This window comes from Crocodylus porosus, unplaced genomic scaffold (assembly GCF_001723895.1).
Source record: "Crocodylus porosus isolate Cpor-Errol unplaced genomic scaffold, CroPor_comp1, whole genome shotgun sequence".
Classification (NCBI taxonomy): Eukaryota; Metazoa; Chordata; order Crocodylia; family Crocodylidae; genus Crocodylus; species Crocodylus porosus.
Window position 1 is genome coordinate 42,283,048 of NW_017728931.1, and position 6,094 is coordinate 42,289,141.

The 6,094-nt window shown below is 44.6% G+C and overlaps 1 long non-coding RNA gene across 1 annotated transcript in view; it reads left to right on the top strand.

Moving 5' to 3' along the window:
* LOC109316064 overlaps positions 1 to 6,094 on the top strand; it is a 9,499-nt gene that overhangs the window by 2,113 nt on the left and 1,292 nt on the right. Inside the window, exons 2-3 of the long non-coding RNA XR_002102659.1 lie at positions 2,614 to 2,771; positions 5,057 to 5,182. This is a non-coding gene — a long non-coding RNA (uncharacterized LOC109316064). The remainder of the gene's footprint in view (positions 1 to 2,613; positions 2,772 to 5,056; positions 5,183 to 6,094) is intronic.

Sequence of the window (6,094 nt, forward strand, 5' to 3'; positions counted from 1 at the left end):
TGAACAGTGCGGGCCCGAGGACGGAGCCCTGGGGAACCCCGCTGCCCACATCCCTCCAGGTCGAAAATGGCCCATCCACCACCACTCTCTGGGTACAACCCTCCAGCCAGTTGGCAACCCAACAGACTGTGTAGGTGTCAACACCACAGTCCCCCATTTTCTTAATGAGAATGGGGTCAGAGACCATGTCAAAGGCCTTCCGGAAGTCTAGAAAGACTGTCCACTGCTACCCCTGCATTTAAGGATTTGGTGACCTGGTCGTAGAAGGCCACCAGGTTGGTCTGACAGGACCTGCCTCAAATGAACCCGTGTTGGTTTCCCCTAAGCATAATCTCCCCTGCTGGCCCCTCGTGGATGTGTGCCAGAATAATTGTCTCAAAAAGCTTACCCAGGATCGAGGTAAGGCTAACTGGTGTATAGTTCCCTGGGTCCTTCTTCCTCCCTTTTTTGAAGATGGGAACCATATTGGCCCTTTTCCAGTCCTCTGGCGTCACACCAGAACACCACAAGTGCTTGTAAAGCCGTGCCAGGTGTCCCGCAATGACCTCAGCTAATTCCCTCAGCACTCTAGGGTGGAGATCATCCAGACCAGCTGATTTAAATACATCCAGTTCCTCCAGAAGTTCCCTGACTAGTTCATATTTCATAGGATTTCACTAAGTAGTCAATAGATGGAAAACTCCTCTGGGCAGTCTGTTCAAGCAGATGGGTATGCCTTGAATGTGTAGGTGCATTAATTATAAGAAAATACAACACAAGGGATAGTGAAATGCCAAGGTCTAGAAAGAATATTAGTTGTTTTTGGCACCAGAAATTGGAGTGGTAAAGTTAAAAGGGCTAGGGAAACTTTCTTCAAATACTATGATGAGCTGTCATCTTTGGTGACTGGCTAGACACTGCTCAATTGCTGGACTTGGTGGTTAGAACTGGAAGATGTGGGCTTTATTTTCAGTTCTGTTACTGGCCTGCTGAATTAATATAAGTCACTTCCATGCCTTGGGCTTTTTTCCCCATTTATAAAAGGAGGGGAATGGCATGTACCTCCCCTGCAAAGTACTCTGATATCTACAAATGAAACGCACGGTGTAAGAACTGAGTGTCATTGTCTTCTGGTAGCCAAGATATCTGAGCCCAAGTCAAAACCATGGAGCCAAAAATGCTTGAACTTGGTAGAAGTCTGGTTTAGATCCAAACTACACAATTTACTTTTATGTAATGGGTATAGCTCAATAATTCTGATTTGCTTTCTCCCCAAATATATGTTAAAGAAAACTAGATTGGGACCCAAATTGTGGAACCTGGGGTACATCTCTGTTAACACCGCACCAGACCTATCAATGCAATAGCAACACTTGTCCAGTCCTGAGCCAATCTTACGCTTTTATGTCACTTAGCAGGTGCTTCCTCTTCTGACCAGGTGAGAAATAAAGACAGAACTAAACCCAAAATGCACAAATATGAGCATCTCTGGACTTGAATCCACAAACTATATCATGGGGTGGATTTTGATTTTGGCTACTCTTTTTTTTTATCAGATAGATTCTGAAAGTTGTATGTGTTTGCATGGCTAGATTGAGGTCCCTCACACTTAACCCAGGTTCTCTTGGAAGTGGCACGCAATTCTCTTGAAAGTTCCCTCAAATCAAGTCTTCCTCTAGCACCTCATAGTTCTAGCTTTAGCTGCTGAAAGAGCTCCTGCCAAGCATGCAGAGTCTTGGTCTTTTGCATGGAGCCACTCCTTGCCACAAGGTCTATTCACCTAACAACAGAAGTGCTCACACCCTGGCCTGTAGGCCAGATTCAGCCCCCTGCTCTCTTATCCAGTCCAGTATTTCTCAACCAGTGGGTGGTGACCCAAAAGTTGGTCACAAGAATATATGAAAGGGTCATGAACAAACTTTAAAAATGTTTTCTCCTTTGAAGAGGAAAAACAAAAGAAACCATGGTTTTTCCATTGCAGGCTGCCAGAGTTCCAGCCTACGAGGGGCTGCTTGGGCCCCCCCATACTCTACACATCCTCCCCCTGCCCCATGCACTGAGGGGCTGGGGCCAGAGGATGGGAGTAGCGTGTCGGGAGTTCAGGGCACTGGGTAAAGACTGCCTTTTGTTTACATATGGATCCTGGTACAAAACAGGTTGTGCTGCATGTGCAGGGTGATGATGGGATGTGCATATGGGACTGGGTGGAGGTAGTACAGGACCCTTTGGGCATGATCCTGGTGCATGGACTGGCCCCGTGCCTCTTATTTGGCCTGCAGGGCCAAAAGGTTGAGCACCATTGCCCTACAACATACCTTGTTTCCCATCTCATCCCAGCCTGTTGAGTCTATTCCAAGTTGCCTGCTCAGGCTAGAAATGGAGTGATGAAGCTACACTTGGGGCACCCCTTGCTCATGTTCTGGAAATCAATTTTCAACTTGATTAACAGTAGCAAATGGGGGGCATCCTCGAGATAAATTCACCACTTCAGTTCTGGTTTTGGTGTCCAAGGAAAGGGACTCAGTGGGCAGGGTTTGCTTAAGAGTATCCCTCCTTGTCTCTGTTGCTCAGCAGGTAGGAGTCCAGTTGAATTGTTCTTGTTAAATCTGGATATTTTTCTTTCTCTCATTCTAGAGTTCAGGAGACCACCAGTAGTTGATCTGCTCTTCCGTTTTGCATTGACATCTTTCTGCGCCTTTTGTCGTGAGCCTTTACTTTACTTTATTGTCCAAATGGAGTATGCCTGGTACTGGCAGGATGAACATGGAGAGTGGATTGAATATGGGCAACTGGTAAGCCTCTTCTGCTGATGTCAAACCATCTGAGCCTGTCTCTCTAGAGGGTTGTCTCTGTTTTTTTTCCCCTCCAAACAGTGCATGTTAGATGTTGCCCAGAGGTCTTTTAGTGCTTCCTAGATATATAACTACACTTCTGCATTTTTTTTTAACTACCCTTCACAACTTTGCTAGCCAGCTTCCAGCATGACTAAAAATTTCCAGCTACAGCTGGTTACTTTAATTAAACAAAAAAACCCCCTTTTTAGCAGAAAGTAAGTGCCCACTTCCCATAAAAAAATCTTGACTATGCTGAAAAATAATTTTACTCACAATGACATTACTATAGGTCATAGGGGTTATGGCAGGGGTGGGCAAAATATGGCCCATGGGCCAGATCTGGCCTGCCAACTGATTTATATCCAGCCTGCAGGTGGGTGGTTGCAAACTCATGGGATCCAGTGCACAGGCAGCCAGTGGCTCTGGCTGCTGCATGGTGCTGGGTGGGCAGGGCTGTTTGCCTGCCCAGGGCTGCTTCCAGCATACTGGGTGGGTGCTGGTGTAAGTTATAGACGCGGCTAGCAGGTGCTGGGGTTGGGGTGGGGATCAGGGTGTGCTACAGCTCTGGACAGAGTGGGGATTGGGGTGTGTTGCAGATCTGGGTGGAGTGTGCTTCAGTCTGGGGCATGCTACAGTTTCAGGTGGTGTGATCAGATGGTGTGGGGATTGGGAAGAGAGAAAGAAAGAGAGAGAGGGTGTGAGAGAGGTGTGGCCTGTGAGAGGGCAACTTCTAAAATTCATTAAGTGGCCCACTAGCCAAAATAATTGCCCACCCCTGGCTTAGGGAGTTTTGGTGAGCTGTTGCAGGGGGGACAGGGTGCTGACCTGGTGTAGCAAGGGCTGCTGACCTGGCGCACAGCAGGTCACCAAATCTTCCCAAGTGGCTTTCCAGCCTAAATAATTGCCCACCCCTGGGTTATGGTGTTTGTGCTTTATTTTCTATTTTTCCTCTGTGGGCTGTGCTGTTTGTGGACTAAATCTTCCATGATACCCCACAGCCAAGGACTCCTACAGTGCACTTGTTTTCTTTCCCAATGGGCTGCATTACAAACCCTAGGTTTCTTTTGGAGGGAACACTTCTATTTGTTAAGGATGAGTTCTTGGAGCAGGGTATGGTACACCACCTTCACTGAGAGCATGCAACATGGCAGCATATTGGTTCGTATCGTAGGGTTAGGCCTATAATGAGTACAGTGAGAAATTTGCTACTTAGCAGGATGTAATGGTCAAATTTAATTCCCCTAGTTACTCACTCAGAAACTTCACCTTTACAACACATTAACACTGGCCTCATAAATGTGACTACTCTTGTATGTATGTCATATTCATGGTAGTTTTGTGCCTTGCAAAATCTACTTTGTAATATGTTAATGGAGAAATACTATTTGCAATGAGCATAAACGGAACAAAATCTACTTCCACAAGGAATTGATACCTGTGTGCTACCAGCTTGTCAGCCCCGGTGACTGCTGCCAGTGGTGCATTACAGGAGATACGGTTTGGGCCAGATTGCTCAGCCCGCAAAAGGTGTGGGTAAACTGAGAGACCCAGACTCCAACTCCTGTGAGGTTTGGTGACACCAACGTGATTGTAAATACTTGTTTTTTTTCGGATATTCCACTGAAGAGTCAAATCCATTTGCTGAAAATTTGATCAGATTCTTTAAAAATGGAACATGGAAAGTAGCTATTTCCCTTCCTTGTTGTAAGCAGAAATGTGGTGGGGATGGCTGTGGTGTTGATATGTTCAGAAGGAGACCCTTCTTCCTCCTCATAGTTTTTAGAAATCCAGTGCTCCTTAACCCACTACCCTCATCTCTTTCCCTCTCTCCCCTTAGAGCTGATTGAAATCTGTCAATCCAGCATGATAGAAGTAAAGATGACCTTTTAGCTTGGAGGAAAACTTAAGGCTGTTCCTTAGGAATGCTGGCCTTTAAAACGCTATGAATGATAATAAAAATAATAATAAGCTTATGTCTACCGGGGTTTACCCTGCCTGTTGGCCTTGCCTGTGTGAATCCGTTTTATTCATTCTATTCTAAACCTCCTTTGTTCACTTTACATTTCTCAGGTTCATAAAACTAGACTGAAAATATTTCTTTAGCTTTATGTAGCGGTTGGAGGGACATGTTAGGCTGATGTTGTGCAACTGTCCACTTAATAACTATTTTAAAGTTCAAAATCTAGTCCGTCATGAGTGGACACCTCTATGGAAATAACTTTCCCATTTCTTTTGTTCTATAGCAATCGAATCATAGTGCTGCTACAATAACTTCTGAGGAACTCGAAGAGGCCTTCCTAAATAATCAGAGAAAAACGGTTTTATTTAAAGCAGGTTCTCAGTACTACGAATTAAACTTTCAAGGTAAGGTTTGTTTAAGTTCTAATATACTACAACGTAACAGGCTTTTTTAACATAGTTTCATTCATGCTAACTCAAGCACTCATAAAACACTTTTGGAGAAGTGGAGTGATGAGTGAGTATTTTTAGTGTGGCCCTCTCCTTACAGCACCAAGGGGACAGTAAAATCCTCAGACTTCAAGTTGTAATGGTAGAAGTACAACTGGATGTTCTTGGGTGTGAGAAGAAATAAAAGATGCAGTAAGGCTAAAGCTGGTCACACAAATAGAGGTTTAAATGGAAAGGGAAGGAACTGCAAATCCAGAGATACCTTTCTGTAGCATATCCTGTTTCTTTAAATAGATCCAACTGGCTTTCCAGTGGCTTGAATCTCTCTTCCTGACAGGAACAAAGGGAGTGTGGCTTCCAAGTATATATAGCAATTGATGTCTTTATCCTTCTGGTCTGATGCACTGCAATAGCCACCCAAAAAAAACAAAACAAAAAAACAATAAAAAACAAAAAGCTTTTCTTTTCTCCCCTCCCCCTAAACATAGTCACAATCCTGTACTGACAGTAGGAATGGACTAATAACCTAATGGATCTTTGTCTTGGTTGAATAATTGCATAAGGAGAAAGCTATTTGGTAAGAGAAAGTGAGTGGGGAAAGACACTGGGGATAACCAACTCAATCTCTGTTTGGATTGAACTTGAAAAAGTGTGCATAGCGGTAACACTATTGGCAATAAAATGTCAGAAGTAAAAATGGAACAGGAAAAAGAAAACTGTGAAATCATAGACATTAGGGCTGGAAGGGACCTCGGAAGATCACTGAGTCCAGCCCTCCTCTCGAAGGGCAGGAAGTCAGCTGGGGTCATAGGACCCCAGCAAGATAAGCATCCAATTTGCTCTTGAAGGTGTTCAATGTAGGTGCTTGAACC